This window comes from Manacus vitellinus, unplaced genomic scaffold (genome assembly GCF_001715985.3).
Source record: "Manacus vitellinus isolate BGI_N305 unplaced genomic scaffold, ASM171598v3 scaffold_7_pilon, whole genome shotgun sequence".
Classification (NCBI taxonomy): domain Eukaryota; kingdom Metazoa; phylum Chordata; class Aves; order Passeriformes; family Pipridae; genus Manacus; species Manacus vitellinus.
In genome coordinates, this window is record NW_021940813.1 from 14276055 (window position 1) to 14292545 (window position 16491).

General features: G+C 39.3%; 1 protein-coding gene across 6 annotated transcripts in view; it reads right to left on the reverse strand.

The window, feature by feature from the left end:
• GLRA2 (glycine receptor alpha 2) overlaps positions 1-16491 on the reverse strand; it is a 128566-nt gene that overhangs the window by 29048 nt on the left and 83027 nt on the right. The gene's annotated exons all lie outside the window — the stretch shown is intronic.

Consider the following 16491-nt stretch of genomic DNA (forward strand, 5'->3'; position numbering starts at 1 on the left):
TTTTATCATATTACCCTCACTGGGCCAAACAGTAGCAAATTAATGAGCTACACACTATGCATATCAAAGGTACAATCTCCATAGGTGTATTTGATCTTTGCATTTCTTTGTAGTCTTGTAGTTTTTAAGCAGAGATCTTATGATTAGGCAACAGCAGGTTGTCTCTGTTGTTTATCAGGTATTACATCCAGGGTGGAATTAAAATCGTCTTTCAATGTCTACAATGTACATGTGAGCTAGTTGCATAAACTAATTTGATATAAATAAATCAAGGAATGAAGAATAATGGGCATTTTTAGGATGCAATGCATTTGAACTGTTTTACATGTCTTCTCTACAATGAAATTAATAATACTCAAATAGAGTTTCTTCTTCATGACTGTAAAGAGGAGCTTAGAACACCTTTGTATGCATAGACATATGGAGATTTATTCAGTTGTCTAAATAATAGCATCACAAACTGCCATATTAGGTACCTAGTGTTCATTTGCTAGTTCAGCAGAGCACAAATCTTCAGTATGTCATCGTAACTAGTCCCCTGGAGATGTCTCAGATACCCAAGGTCATGTCAGTTTGACAGAGACCCGTGGAAACCCCATACAGTTGAATCAAAACAAGCAAAATGGATCATACCTTAACCCTGAAAAATTATAATCAAATATATTTAACATCTGAATAATATCCTGCAGGTCAAACATTTCAATGCAGTCAAAACATATGGTGGCCTAAGGGAGCAGAAAAGGATGTATTGCGCATACTCATATTTAGGAAACCCAATCTTCATCTTGGAAAACTCCACCTCTGCCCTTTGCATGCACTACTCAAAACAAATTTGTTCTTATGGATGGGCAACCATTTCATGGTGGAAGGAAGTACACCTGATCAGTGGGTTTTGCTCCTATTTGCCATGTGCTGGAATTGCATCATTTTTCAAAGTCTGTAGAACATCTTTTGTTGATGTCAAATGGAATATACTGCACTATGTGCTTCAGCAAGCAATATGAGCAGAGGAACTGGCATTTAAAGCATGACGGAAAGGATACAGAGCTCCATTCTGCAGATCCTGAACACATTTTAGAGGAGCCAAGCCCTTTTATTTAGCCTTCATCACATGGAAAGTACCTTTCAGTAGCTATAGTGCAGCTCCACACTGTAATATGTGTGCTCTCACAATACAACATGCATAGGCTGAGATGTAGCAGACTGAGGTGACACTGTGAATCTGTGCCTTTCAATTAGATACACAGCAGGTACACATTTCTCTCTCCCACACACAGAAAAATTTTACAAGTTACATCTTTACTGAGCAGCTGTGAAGCCCAGTGAAAACTCAACAACGTCCCAGACACTCTGTGCCACAGGCTGAGGCACAGTAGGAATCAAGTCACTGTAATTTGTGTAAAATGCAGCTGAGTTTAGATTGTTTGCTACCTTCCTTGAAGAGCCAGTTATTTTTCCTTTACAAATGCCCTTAGGAGATGTATTAGACATGTATAAACAGCTGGACTGTGTTGCCAGAGACAGCACAATGCAGTGAGCTGAAGTCACAAGAATCAGCATTTTTGACTGTGCAAATCCTGTCCTGGTGGGCTTAGAGCAGGGAAGTAAAATAATAAAGGAAGCCCTGAGTTAGCCTTCCAGCCACTTACACAGTGCTACCACAAATGGCATACACACAGTTGCTGAGGCAGCTGGATTATTTTAACTCCAGCCTACTGGGCTGGAATCAGAGAATCACGATTTTCTTGGCAGATACAAGGCTTGTTCTGTTGTTTAGCCAGTGCCACACCATGGCACAGTTTTAAATGAGAAAACAGAAAACAATTGCTTCCAACACCACATTAAAAATGAATAAATGGTAAAGTGCTGCGATGAGTAGAAGCTGACACCTTTGTTTTCAAATCAGTTTACGTAGTTTACCTATGAATGTCCAATATGTACAGAATTATGCTGCTAAGAGCCTAAAAACCCATGCAATTTACTGACATGCTCATGGAAGCTGGAGTCTACAAAACTGAGTACATCATGATATCACAGACACATCCATTGCTTTGGGAAAGTTCTTCCACTAAACTAAAAAACAATGTTTTCAGCCATGGTTTTTTCCCCAGATCATAGTATGGCATGAAAAGTTGTATGTTTGCTCACCTAAAAGTTTGCTCAACTTACATCATCTGCTTTGCTAAGGACTCATCAAACAGTAGTGCATCTCCAACTTCCCTAACTACCATGCTCTGTAGTCTCTACTGTATACATGTAGAACAGTACAGGCTGATTTTTTTGAGGTTTTTTTTCACCTAACTTAAAACATATTATGCACATGTGGGGTTTCATTTTAATTAATACTCAGAAAAAAGCAATTTTAGAACAAAATTATACCAAGTGGAATGTAAATATCTATACTCTAGCCAAACAAACTGTACCCTAAAAATGCCAGTCTCCCATTTTTTGACCAAGGCTGGAGTTTTGGATGACTCTTTCAGGTATATATGTCTGCTTGATGCATGCAAACTTTGGTTACATAAAGCTTATGAATCACTTCTGTTACCCAGTATCTTGATGCAATCCTAAGCAGAACAGAGAAGAATAACAGAAGTTACCCCACAGGAGCCTATGTAAGAGAGACTGTTACCAGAGCATTAGCCACCTTTCCAATAATTTCACTTGTAAGACAGAATGCAGTAACACTACAAATTCAAAGCTGACATTATCAAGCTACCATGTATAATATGAAAAATTAGTGATTTTTTTTTTTTCAAACATTTTTTTTTGTAAAATATTCAATTCCTCTGAAAAGTCTGTAACCCCAACAGCACACTGGTTATATTTACTTTTCAATACTATCAGAAGTGGATATTTGGAAACTCTGCCTCATTCAGGGTTATCATGTTCAGAAAGAGCGATAAGATTTTCTTGTCCTTTTCTTTCTTTAAATAGTTGCTCCATTTTTTACTGCATGTTGCAGAGCTTCCTCCTTAATGCTGTTTTGGAGGAGGGGATTTAATGGCTCCCACCAATAAAACCATAAATTATATCAATTATTCAGATGCTTTGTAAATGTTTTAGGGCCAGCTAATGAGGGAGCTTTTTCAGAATTAGAGCTGTCTGCATCAAGAGCCAAGTATAGTAAGGCTAAGTATAGTAAATGTGACAAAGCAACTCCTTTCCCTTCATAATTTTCCTCATTTGTTACTTGGCCATACCCACTATGTACAAAAAAACCCCAGTTTGTTCTCTGTAAAGCACTGCTGTAGCATCAATTATCTCAGTGAAGTTCCTGGAAATGAAAGTACAAGGAGGATAGCACTGTTTGTTGCAAGGATTAAACCTTCAACTTTTGAAGCTCTTTTCATTTTAGCACTGTGACTCTCTCACAGCTCCTGGGCACCTTTCGCTGTGCTGCCATGTGTCACCACCAGAACGAAGCAGGGTTTGGCGGAGAGAAGCCAGGGGAAAACATGGTCATGGGTCCTGCAGCTGAGCAGCTGTCATTTGTTGACATTTGTGAATCAACCCAAATGTGAGCTCTGTTTCTGCTACAATGCCAGCCTCATGAGACCCCAGACAACTGCTTTAACTTACTGATTCTGCGAATGAATGTAAAATGAAAATAAAGACACATCTGTCTTCTCCCAGAGTTCTGCATTGTGAAAGTAACTTCAATATGCAGTGAAAGGTATTCAGTTCGTGTTTAAAAACATACATTCACTTATTTGGTTGATAGAATCACATGAAAAAATATCTTTGACTCGTGATACAAAGTCTCAAACAACATTCTAGGCAAATTTATATAGTTGAAGCTGAAAGCACCAATTCTGGTTTCATCACAATTTACAGGCAGGGAAGTTTCTGAATGAAGAACATGCTGTCAGTTGGTATTACAACAAAAGTATTTTCTTTTTGTTCCACTCTTATTCTGGATCTTTTTCACTCAAGTGTTTCACTCCATGAAATATCATATGTCTAAACCAAATTCACATCAGAAAATGCAAATTTCTTCCCCAGTCCTAATCCCTTGCTTTGTATTATTCTCCTGTTGCAACATTTTCCAGAAAATTATCCTCTATAGTGTGCAATTTTAAAGGGTCATCTTTAATGTGCAATACCTTGACTGGTCAGGTCAACAAGACTTTTTAACATTTTAAAATGTTTTAGATTCCAGTAAGTTTAAAATTAATGGGATTGATCACATGGTAGAGAAAACTTCATCATGTGTTGAGGAGAGGACAAGTAAAGCAGCTGTCACTCACAAATGGCTCTGGGACCTGTTCTCCAAGTGGGATGCTTCTGCAGAGGAGGCAACGAGACTGAAAACCTTTGTCTTTCATGACTGTGGTAAATGTTTGCTTGTTGCTTCAGGATCTTGATGTCCACAATTTTTCCATAATTTACTTTACAATGAAAAAGGTTAAGCTATCAGAGCTACTATTCTGTTACTGGAAAATAAGTGCTCGTAGTATGGGGCAGATTTTGGCAGGAGATGTGCCATTGGTGAATGAGTCCTGTGGACATTTTAGGCATTGTTCATCAGCTCACTCACTGGATTGCTGGACAGCTTGGGAAGACAACTAACCTGTCTGGTGACCTTCTTTCCTTTTTAGGTGCAATAGGGCTAAAATCAAGCCCAAAATGCCCTACTCGGGAACCAAGTGACTACCCTCAGAAAAAAATGCCTGTTCGAGATGCTGATATAACAGATTTGGTTTGCCTGTCAGATGAATGAAAAAATAGCAACATTTGGTGAATGTGAAACACACTTTTTCCAGTTATTCTCACAAAATTACTCTATTTTTAATTGACCAAAATATTTTGTTCAACTCTTTTTTTCTATTTCTTTTTTTCCTTTTTTTTTTCCAGAAACATCTGCTTCATCTTCTATTTTTAAATGAAATGTGGGCAATTTTCAAAACAAAACAAGAAACAAGCAAGAAATATTTAATTTTAAAAGCTGAAATGAACTCAACCACCCTCCCTCTATAATTCAGATTCCATCTGAAAGTATCCACCTAACTCAGCAGGGTTAGGTTGCTCCAGCCACCAAAAATTGCCTTTTTTTAGTGAATAAACTATTCATCCAACATTTTTTGCTCTATTTCTATAGTTAGTTCTGCCAAGTCATGAGATGCTAAACCTCCCACTCACTGCTGATGCAGAACTAAATGCTGACTGCATTCAAGTCAGGAAAAGTATGGGAAACATTTATGATTTGTTTTTCCTTCAAAGATGAAGGGAAATTTTCTCCAAGTCTTTGAAGAAGATCAGGGGCTTAAGATATTTACCAAGATGCTCAGAATGCACTCTGGGAAGGGGCCAGAAGGGGTGATCACAGGCATGCAACAAAACTCACTGATAGGGTTAATAGCTATTTTTGTTGTGCCAGCCCAAGATGCTGTTTGTGAGTGGTCACAGCTGCTGTTGTGCCAGTTCAACCCTACTCCCACTGAAGAAAAGCAAGCAAAATGTGTCCTACTTTCGGAGTGGGGCTGGCCCCCAAGAAGCTGCAGGCATTATCCAACACTTTGTGAACCAATGCAGCACATGGCTAACATCTGATTCAGATGACACAGGACTGTGTTAAGGTACATCCTGTAGGATGTGATAAAGGGAGGACAGAGGAGTAACTGCACACCAGAGGCTGATATTTCTTTAAATTATATAACTATATTCTATATGACACATTACAAAAAAAGGGAGGAAACTTATCTTCCAGGTAAAGTAAAATCAATTTAGAAAGGCAATAAAATATTTATTTTTAGCATGGGCAGTGTCTATTCACACATTTTGATCTTTCTTCTCAAATGGCATATTTCCACTTTTGAAAAATGTAATACCATAAATACAAAATCAATTAGCAGATTGGTAAAGCTAAGATTGCTTGTTTTTTTTTTTTTCCCCAAGTCCATATGAAGTATTGGCATATTCATCATGTGTCATTTTTTGCAATCATAGTTGCCTTTTTTTTCCCATTCCTGGCAATTCATCCATTCTATACAGGAAATTTAAGACAGGATGTACCATTTCCACTTCACTCTGCTTGAGCAGGGAGGCTGGACCAGATGACCCTTCCAACCTTACCCATTCTGTGATTCTGTGATTCAAAAGCCCTCAAATTCCTTAAAAATAGTATTTTTTAGATGTAAAAAATAAAATAAAATTCTGAGTGATAGCTTAATGCAGTTTTTCTAATCAAGCAGGTTACAGCAGAGAAAACAAAGGCTTTGCTTTGTACAGATAATGGTGCTGGTGCTCAGCCTAGGAGCAACCTGTGTGATTTTATTATGCACTGATAACACAGGGACAGGCTGAACTCTGCTACTGAGCATCAAGTAACACTAATTGAAATTGTAACCAGGGTCAAAAGCTCACTTTTGCACACCAGTAGTCAACTATGTGTTGTATCACTTCTCGCTAGGATGACAGCAATGTGGAAATGACTCATATCTAGGCCAGGAGTTCAAGTCTAGCTCAGACCACTGCAGAAATAGTTAATAAGATACAGAAGGGAAATAGTGAATTATTTGGAAACTGAAGGTTCTGGTGGCCCTGCACAAGAACTGTGTTGAGTTTATGCCTTGTAAACAAAGATTGGAACTAAGATTGAGCAGATCCTCATCAGGGTGCAAGATAGACTAGTTATTTCTATCTGATTGTCTCTTTTCAAGCCCTGTGAAAACAGATCAAAACTATAAAAAAAAAAGAGGCAAAAAGGTGCAAACCTGTCTGTTCATCATTTATTAGGGCTTTGGCATGCACTGCTAACTTTTTGCATTGCCCTGATCCTGAAAAACACTGGGCAGGAACACGCTGGGGACACCACTACTTCTACTTGCTCAGCCACACCCGTGACACTATGTGTAAATAGGAATTTGTGGTTCTTGTAACTCTCCAGCCTGACTGCTTCTCTCTGCTCTCTGGCTTAGCTGGCCAACAAATATGTTCTCCTCTGTTGTGTTGCAGACTGAGAGGTAGCGAACCCTACCCCAATGTGATAGGCAGAGGTGGTATTGTTTTGTCAGATTTCACAGAAGCCAGCAAGATCCACAGTCTGTGCTTGAGCTGTTTCAGAAATAAACCTGCAACACCAAACATTGGCTTCTCCCTACTAGTATTCTGCACATCTCTGCTCTTTTCCTCGGTCTCATGGTTTGTCTTCTGAATAAGAACCTACAACCATTTGATTCCTTTTTTTTTTTTCTCCTCCAAAACCAACCAGACTTCCAATAAAGCTCTTTACAGTCAAAGGGAGAAGAAATACTCCTGTTCCCACAAAAACCCTATGGCTCTCTGTGCACACACAGCCCCACAGGTTACTACAGCATCTCAGTGTCCTACCAATTAATCCTTCAGATTTGGCTTGTGAATAAAGCAAGGCAGAAAAACAAGCTCATATTGGCAGAAATAAAATAAATAATACCAATAATTGTGACATTTCTTGTGTATGAACCAAAGAAAGTAATCAACAGATTGGTGGAGCCATGGTGATCAGTTTACAAAGGTGACAAATAAGGATTGATGTCTCTGCTACAAGGAAGCAGCTTCTTATTGCTAAGTAATTGAAAGACATTTATCACACAGAAACACCCCCACATCCAACTGAGCTCAGTGCAAATTGAGAATTATATGTGGCTGCATTAAAGTATGGGCAAATATACATATTGTCAGTCTTTGCAGATAGATGAAAATGTCAGTCTTGGGTCTCATTTACAACAGACGATTCTGGCTCTTCCTTCCCAGTGAAATTAACAGATAATATTTCTTTAATGCCATTAAATGCCCACTTGACTTCTTGTACTCTAAGTGGTAAATTCTTCAGTGGATGAGGGCTTGGATAAAGACAATCACCAAGGAGAAAAAACTGAGAAAGAAAACCTGTTTCCCAGCAAGAACCACTGGTAGGATCTTGGAACAATATCATTAAATTCATAAACAGAGTCAAATGCTGATACTTACCCAAGAAGCATTTATATTTAAGATTCATTTGAAACAAGAATCCAATGCGGTATTTACCTGACCACAACCAGAGTATAATGCCGTGATTACACTTTTCTGAGTATTTTGTTTGGTTTGGATTTTTGTGGGGTTTTTTAATGGTTTTTTTTGTTTTGGTTTTTTGGGTGTGTTTTTTTGCTTGTTTGTTTTGGGGTTTTTTTTGGGGGGGTTGTTTGTTTGTTTTTGGGGGGTTGTTTGTTTGTTTTGGGGGGTTTTTGTTTGTTTTGTTTTGCTTTGCTTTGCTTTTTTCACTCAGCTTCAGGAAACCCTCTTTGTTTGCAGATTCAAAAGTCCTTTAGAGATCTCAGGTAAAAATTAATCTTCATTCAGCTCAGCCACAGCCATGCCAGGTTCAGTTATTACCTCTGCCACCCGGTTAGGAAGAATTGCACTAAATTGCATTATTCTTTGACCTTTGAAGAGTTAACTGACTCAGTGCATGACTGTTATCAAATAACAAGTCAGGATTTTATTTTTGTAGGAACAAATCTCTTCCTTCCAAGTAAAGCAGGTAAGAATCAAAGAACTGACATATGGCATCGTAGCTACCATGAGCAATACCAAGAACATTTACACCTACATATACATATTTAGGTATTATTTCTCCATTGAATAGCATAAAAAAATGTGTTAAATCTCAGGTGACTGCAGAACATTCTACAACATCTTCTCTGCGCTGTATTTCCTATTGTAGTCAAAACTAAGTGAACCATTAAAAGTGATCCAATTCACTGAACCAAAAAACAAAAACCTAAAATTAGAAAAGGATGCCTAGGGCAATATGGTTTTTTTTCTTTCACTTTTGGTCTCTGCTCTTTGTGAATAGAGAGTTGATTTTCTAATTCTTCCCCAAGATTATACTCCTAAATTCTGGATTTCTTACGACTTTTAGCAATGTAAATTGGTGGGAAAAGGCATTTGTTTATTTTTATGACTGCCAGTCTCTCTGGATTAGAGATGGGTAAATCAAATTAATCCTTTGGTCAGAGAAAACTGTCTTATCAATAATAAATCTAACATTAGACTAAAAAAACTGAGAATGGGATGGTTCATTACATTACTCAGTATCTCCATATGCTTCTTTCTTGACTATTACTTGATCAGTTACTATTCCTGAGCCACTTGTCATTCTTAATGATTCTTCTGGCTCTGGATTCTGAATTGCTTCTTTCATCTGACCAAACAGTAAGGAGAAAAAATGTTTTATTTGTGGATAATTTAAGCAATATGTAACTAACAATAATGGCACAATAAATACAACTTCACATACGGTCCATCAAATTATTCTATCTTTGGGGGAAAAAAAAGTTTTAAAATGAAAAATAAAAACATTCATAAAAACAGATCTCAAAGCTGACATCAAAGAAAACACAGGCGCTGGCAGGAAAACATGGTCGAATTCCAATTGTAAGTGTGAGTGAGTCACATTTCATGTATAGCAAAGCACTTAAGAAAATGCAGAATTGAAAGAGGATGTACAGTGGGAATAATAGAATATGACAAAGGTGAAAATGTACGTAGAAAGAAATTGATGGTCTGAATATTAATAAACAGAAAGAAAGAAAATGGGATAAAGAGGCAGGTTAAAGGAAAGGAAATGGAATTCAAATGAAGGGGACAGAACAGCAGCATTTAGCAAGACTCATACAAAGATTTATTTTTTTAATTTAACTGAATCAGTTTCCATATTCTAAAGGGATCAGAGTTGCCACATTAAAGTAAATGTACCTATCACACATCCAAATTAGCTCGAGCCTGTAGGCTCAGGACCTGGATCAATGCTGCAGGGGGTGAAGCGCAGGTTGCAGGCCAAGACCTCTGTTTTGTGGAAGGTCACCTCTCTTGGGGTAGTGTAGAAAGCCAAGTGATTCATACTTTCCCATGGACTCTTCCAACCAAGCACCTGCCTGACCCACTCTGTGGGTCCCACTAACCAACTCCAGACCATCAACCTGCACCACTTCTTTTGAGGAAAACGCCTGGGTCTGGGGGCTCCTGGTGCACCAGGCTTTGTAGTAGAAGCAGACCTGAACAACCACTTTGAAGCTACTGGCACAAACCTACTTCCCTGATTTTCCTGTTCCCATTCTTGGAAATGTAATGATCCTTTTGTTCTCTTTTCCAAAGTCAGGTAGTACTTCATAATCAAGATCTCCATGTCCTTTCTAAACAGAGATATCTGACCAATTCACATTGTTAACTGAATTATGTTTTCAATCCCTTTGTGGAAGACCAGCCCAAAAACAACAAAGCAGAAAAACTCAGCATAGGAACACCCCACTGTAGGCTCCCTTTAGAGTTAATGTGGAACCACCAGGAACACCTGCAAGAACTCACCAGACTACTCAAGCACAGAAGAGACAGAGTCACCTTTCATGCTCATTTTCTGATGTAGATTTTGATTATTTGTAATACCTTGATGATGGGCTGCTGCACAACTGTCTCCTTGGCAATTCAAGAGAAAAAAAGAAAACCATGTTCATTTATAGCAAAAATTAGGCTTCCCAAATTCTGAGGCTTTGCTTCCAAGAAGTCTTTTACTAAGGTTTCGTTTGCAGCTCTGGTGTTTTTCACATAATTTTATTTTCACCTGAGCTGTAAATCAAAGACCTTTCTGAATCCTACTGTAATGTTAAATTGTCTCCAGGACTTTTTCACTAAGAGCTTTGTTCTAAACAGTGTCAACCAGGCTGAGTGAAGTCATTTTCAGTCACAATAGTTAGGAACCTAGTGCAAATATATAATAAAAGCAATAACTAATAACACCATCGCTTCTCACTGAAAGATGTTTGTGCAGAAGTCTTTTAGCCATGCAGCCTCGTGTTTGGGGCACACCTATATTCCCTTCTCAGCTTAACATTGAGCTTTCACATAACAGAAGAATCCTTTTCTGAGGGTTATTTGATTGCTTAGCCTAAAGGCCAATGTTTACTCCTCCTATAAACTGCTCTTTTCTCCTTATCCACTTTCTCAAGCCACAGTTACTATATTTGTTCTGTGCTGTCTGCAGCTGTAGTTAAATCATCCAGTGCCTCTCCAAGGAGCCACTATGCACTAGCAGTGCCCACAACACTCTTGGTACCAGTGACAGAAGCAGTCTAGAGTGCAGATGGAGAGATATTTGAAGGGTCATCCAGGCACCTCTCAGAAAGGCTGCTTGAGGGCCCTGAAGGTTCAAAGCACTGCAGCACAAGTAAAGGGAATGGTTTTCATGTCAGTCTGATACCACGTGCTCAAGACTTGTTGAAGTCTGTTGCCCCATGGCAAGCAAAAGCTTGCTGGCAGAATGACTTCATGCTACTGACAGATGAATGTTCACCTTACAAAAAGGCTGGAGAAAACCTGGAGGGAGCTAACAATCCTAGAGGGAGTTACTGAGGATATCACCACTGCTTATTGAACATTCACAGTGAAGATTGCTCATCTGTGCAGGAAGTAGGGAATAAATCACTCCTGGTTCTCTTATTTCTAGTTGCAAATGTATAAGCTTTTGCATATGAGGTATTGGGTTATACCATTTCTGCAACCATGGCTTTATAATTGATTGTATTCTTTACTTCTTTACTTGTCTTTGTGTGTATGTGTATGTGTTCCTAGTCATGTCACTTGTGTCTGTAAAACAGTAAATAGGTGAAGTTGAACCACCTACAAGGAGCGGAGACTTCTTCACCCTTGGGGAACTGCTTGTCCTACTCAGATGGAGAAAGTTCAAAAGCCTTAATGATATGGGATCTGGAGAAACTATGCTAAGGGGAATGCTTCAGAGAGGAGTTCTGGAAGCCCAGAAGGGACCAAACTGAGTGTTCTTCCACTTAAAATCATTGGGATGGCTGGAACTGAGGACACAGTTGTTGGAAGGAGGGCTGTGTATGAACTTTTGCATTCCTGTTTAGTCTTATAAAGTTTCTCTAACCTCTGTTTATAAAAAAAAAAAAAAAAAAAAAAAAAAAAAAAAAAAAGAAAAAATTAACTTTCTTGTTTTATTCATATTCTGATGAAACATGGGTAATTTTTAAGTTTAGCTAAAACTTTTAATCTCTTGAGGCATCACACTATGAGAAGAAGATAAAGGCACACCCACTTCAAAGCTCTGGTTGATACCAAGTCTTGACACAGGCACTGTTTCACAAAACAAAGAAACTGGGCCTTTCAACCACTGCCCAGCCTTTCACGTGTCCCACACAGAGTCTGTGGGCATTTCCTCTGATGCTCCTCTCTGTACTCCCAGGGCTTCCAAGCAAGAAGCAAAAGCAAACTTGTTCACCAAGAGCATAATTTAAAGCTGCCCTACAATGTCCTAGAAAAGGAGCAGCCATGTAGAGCCCAGGGACTGTTCCTCTTGCAAAGTCACAGGCCTGGGTGTCCCAGAGCCTGTTCTGCTTTCCCTCTGATGGCAGGGGCACCTGGCACAGATGCTGCATGAGCCCAAATTCCCCAGGTTGGGCTCAGTACATGTCAGAGATGGGAGAGAAAGGGAACAGCTTTCCTGGCTTTCAGGCAACTCTGACATTCTCAGATGACTCGTGTAACTTAAAAGAAGCTGCAAAACTGAGTCAGCCTACGCAAGAGAAGAAAACAGCCTATATATAAATAACAACCTATATAACGTTCCCCCTGTCAGTTCCATAAGTAGCTAGAGAAGAACAAAGCCTTGAAGTGAGTCATGTTAACATCCCCCACACCCCCCAGTCTCCCTCTCTCTCTCTCTGTCTCTCTCTCTCTCTCTCTCTCTCTCTCTCTCTCTCTGTTTCTAACTCTGAAAGTTCTGAGGAAGCTCAGAAAACACATTGGTCAGAATTTTAAATCATGATGATCAGGGTCAAATTATAACTATTTCAGGAGATGTTAATGAACTGCCTAAGCCAGGAATTCTTTTTGCATAATTGGGAATGAACATATATCTTTCTTGAATCATTTTGTAGACATTTGCCTTACTGGTAAGTCTAGGGTAGTAATAGTTCACCTCCAGCTTTCTTTCCAGCACTAAGTATTCTTGCAACATTGGTCTACTCCTGCTACTAGCTAAAATGTAGAAATGCACACCTACATCTTTTATAACTATGGGATAATTACAAGCTCCATTTACATTATGACTCAGCAGAATCAGCACATATTACACAGATTTGACTCCTGTTAGACCAAAAGTCTGCTAGTCCTTTATAGAAGACCAGATTGTGCTGCTGTATTACCCAGTATTCATGTTCAGCATAAATATATGTATCTTTTGAAAAATCCCTACCTCCTAGTACCTCTGACCCCACTATCAAGCTTCTGTAGAGAGTGCCACATGGCTAGAAATACAAAGAGACACACTTCATATTATATTAACAGCTATCTTTCTCTTTGATAAGTTATTAATAGATGTAAGAAATTTCAGTTGCTCTATCATTATTTATTTGAGCTGTGGGGAAGTACTTGCCTGACTGGTGAACCCTGCTATATGTTTCCCACATGAACTGACATTCACTCACTTGTTGTTATGCTGGAGATAGAAAATCAAACAAACAAATTAAAAAATCAGAGGACTATTCCGTGTGAACCAGTACATGTTAGCAGAGAGTAGACTGCATCTAATAAGACTCAAAGATTCCCAGAAAGATCTCGGTATTTCTCTGCCTCTTTCTCCTGAAAGATCTTAATGAAGAGTCTTAAGCTAATCCACCTGCTTCTCAATGAGTATGTGCAATGTAGGGAAATATTCTTACCTCCATTTTAACAATAGGGAAATTAAGGTGTACGTATAGAGTAAGCAAATTGCCCAGGTCTTCAGGAGGAGCCAGTGGAAGAGCTCTGAATGAAATCTTAATCTTTTGGTTATCCCATCCATGTTGTAGAGCTCAGATCATCTTTCCCATATGGCTGTGAGAAGGATCCACATTGCTGACTGTTCCACAGAACTGCCTTAATCCACAAGAATTTTCCTGGGGAGGCTCTGCATCACCACCACATTACAAATGGAATTGTGTAAAAAATGCACATCTGTATCACTGTCAGACACATCAAGAAGAGAACGGGAGATAGACATGGAAAAAGTGTGCAGTAATAATATCCATTCTTTCTTTTCTGTTACTGTCAACTTGGTTTTGGACATAGTAAAAAGTACTGAAGAGAAATTAAAAGAGATTTCTTTTTTTTTCGGTGTAGGTTATACTCATAGTTACGTGAGGGAAGGCAGGGGAGATGTTCCAGCATATGCAGCTGCAAGAGAGACGTTCCTTAAGTTGTCAATACAATGTCTATTTTGTAAACAGATTTGTCAAGTTTGCAACACTTATTCTGCCTAAAGGGTACCTTGAATCTAAAGCTATTCCAGCAACCATGACTTTGATTGATTGCACATCAGGAAGCTTAAGTATAGAAAACTCCTACACAAAACCCCTTTAAAGTATGGAAATTAAAATTCAAAGGGTGCTGCTTTAACATGCTTTGTGTGCCAGAGCAGCCACAGCCCCAGTCTGAAATGTGGGGGCAGCAAGGAGGAAGGGCAGCACATCCATTCAGTCCTACTCACACAGGACATGTAATAGGCACAAACACTGCATGAAGTGGTGTTAAGGTGGGAGGGGAGCAAAGGAACAGAGCCTACGGAGCCTCCTGTTTCTAACAAATCCACATCTGTTAGGTGCCAACTAACTCCAGAAGAGCACAGTAAAAACCACAAGCAGGACCTGGTTCTCCAACAAATATGCTCACCATATCCCTTTCACTCACATCCCATCAAAATCCATCACTGCCATTCAGTTTATATTAATATGCTTTCAACAGAGGAAGAAGGGGTGCACACAACATCCTCAGACAAAAGCTTGTTATCTTTAATGAATATCTTCAGGGTTGTACAGCACGTTTGGCAGCAGCCATTCCTGTGCTGGATGGTGTCCAGAGATGATCTGAGCTCTTGGGGAGCTCTCTGCATTCTTATCTGAGGGCTGTTATTTTTTGAGTACTCCTCAATATATCTTCAGGAAGGCTGCTCCTGTTGACACTGGTGTTGCAATGCAGCAGGTGCACTGGTACTGATTTTCCACTGCCAGAATAGAACCTCACAATCTCATTCCTGAGGAAAATGTCCCACTTTTACAGCGCAGGTGAATTCTCATGGCTGCATTATGTCCAATGGCCTGTAAGGTAATTTGCTGTATGTTCTTTCTTTCAGCTTGTCTCAAGCAATGTTCCCCTCTTGGCCTTAACAATCCAGTTCTCCCAAGTACTTACTGTTTTCTTTTCCAGCCAGTAGCTGTACAGAGGGATAACAATTAACCGGAGGAGAGTGTTTATTTCATCTTTCCTCTCTATCCAATCCCTTTGATCACAGATGCAGAAAAGATCTAAGTGCTTAAGTCTAAACACTTTGACCTCATTCACCTGCTGCTTAACTCTAGGGATAACTTGAGTTCAATAGGTCCTTCATTATTTAACTTCAACGTTTTCTCATGCCCAGAATCTCTCCTTCTATGTGCAAGGAGGTATCTAACTACAGCCTAGGTCCAAACACAACTCAGGAGCTACAATGAGAATATACAGGAATTTATTCAGAGTCCACCAAGCACACACTAATAGCCTTGGGTCTTTAAAAAATGCCTCGGTATCTGCAGGAATAGTAAAACAAAATCATGCCAACCTTTCCACTGGAAGCTTTGTAGTACTGGCACTCAACAAGGAAGAGGGAAATATACCTTCATTGCCTTCCCAAGCCTGATAGGATATCAGTGCATCTCTTCTACCTCCCACAATAGGTATAGCAGGCCACAAGCAGGGCTGGGAAGAGAAGGGGTTTTCAAGGTTAAATGGGAGCTGTTCTGCTGCACAGAAAGGAACGCAAGATTCCTGAATTTTGTTGAAAGGAAGAGGAGAAAAGGAGATATGCCTTAGACATCTCTTCTATGTCGTCAGTCACTGGCTAGAAGGAAGAAGCACCTTAGTCGACTGGTAAGTTATTTGCACTCTGTCCAATTAATCAATAACAGTACTTCGTTTTCCAAGGAACAGTCCTCAGCTATGTGAATGATGGGGGAAGAATTCAGCTCACCATTTGAACAGATAGGCAGCTCCAGGGTAGACTTCAACCCGTCTGTTTTAGATGTTGATTGGCCATAAGCATGGTTTGGCCCTCTGGAAGCATCAATTCTTGCCCATTGAAAAGAGTGTTATGATAAAGGATACCTGCTCACCAAATCGATTTGAAAAACCAGGTCAGGCATTCGAAAGGGGAGGAAAGGGAGGACAGATATATAGGGGAGAAGAATCTAAATAAGTTAACCTGGGGTTCAATTCAGAAAATAAAAACTATAGGGTTCTCTGAGTCATTCTGCTCTCCTTGCTGTGAACAGCTTCACAACGGGAAGAGAAGTTCCTGCGTTTTACACTGGTTTGTCTATTTATCTCCAAGGCTTAACAGAGACAAACATTATTAAAACACAGTTTGGAAGGGACTTTCAACACTGCCATTTATTTTAAATATTATTGTTTAATCACCGATTTCCCTCTGGTAATTATGCTATCTTT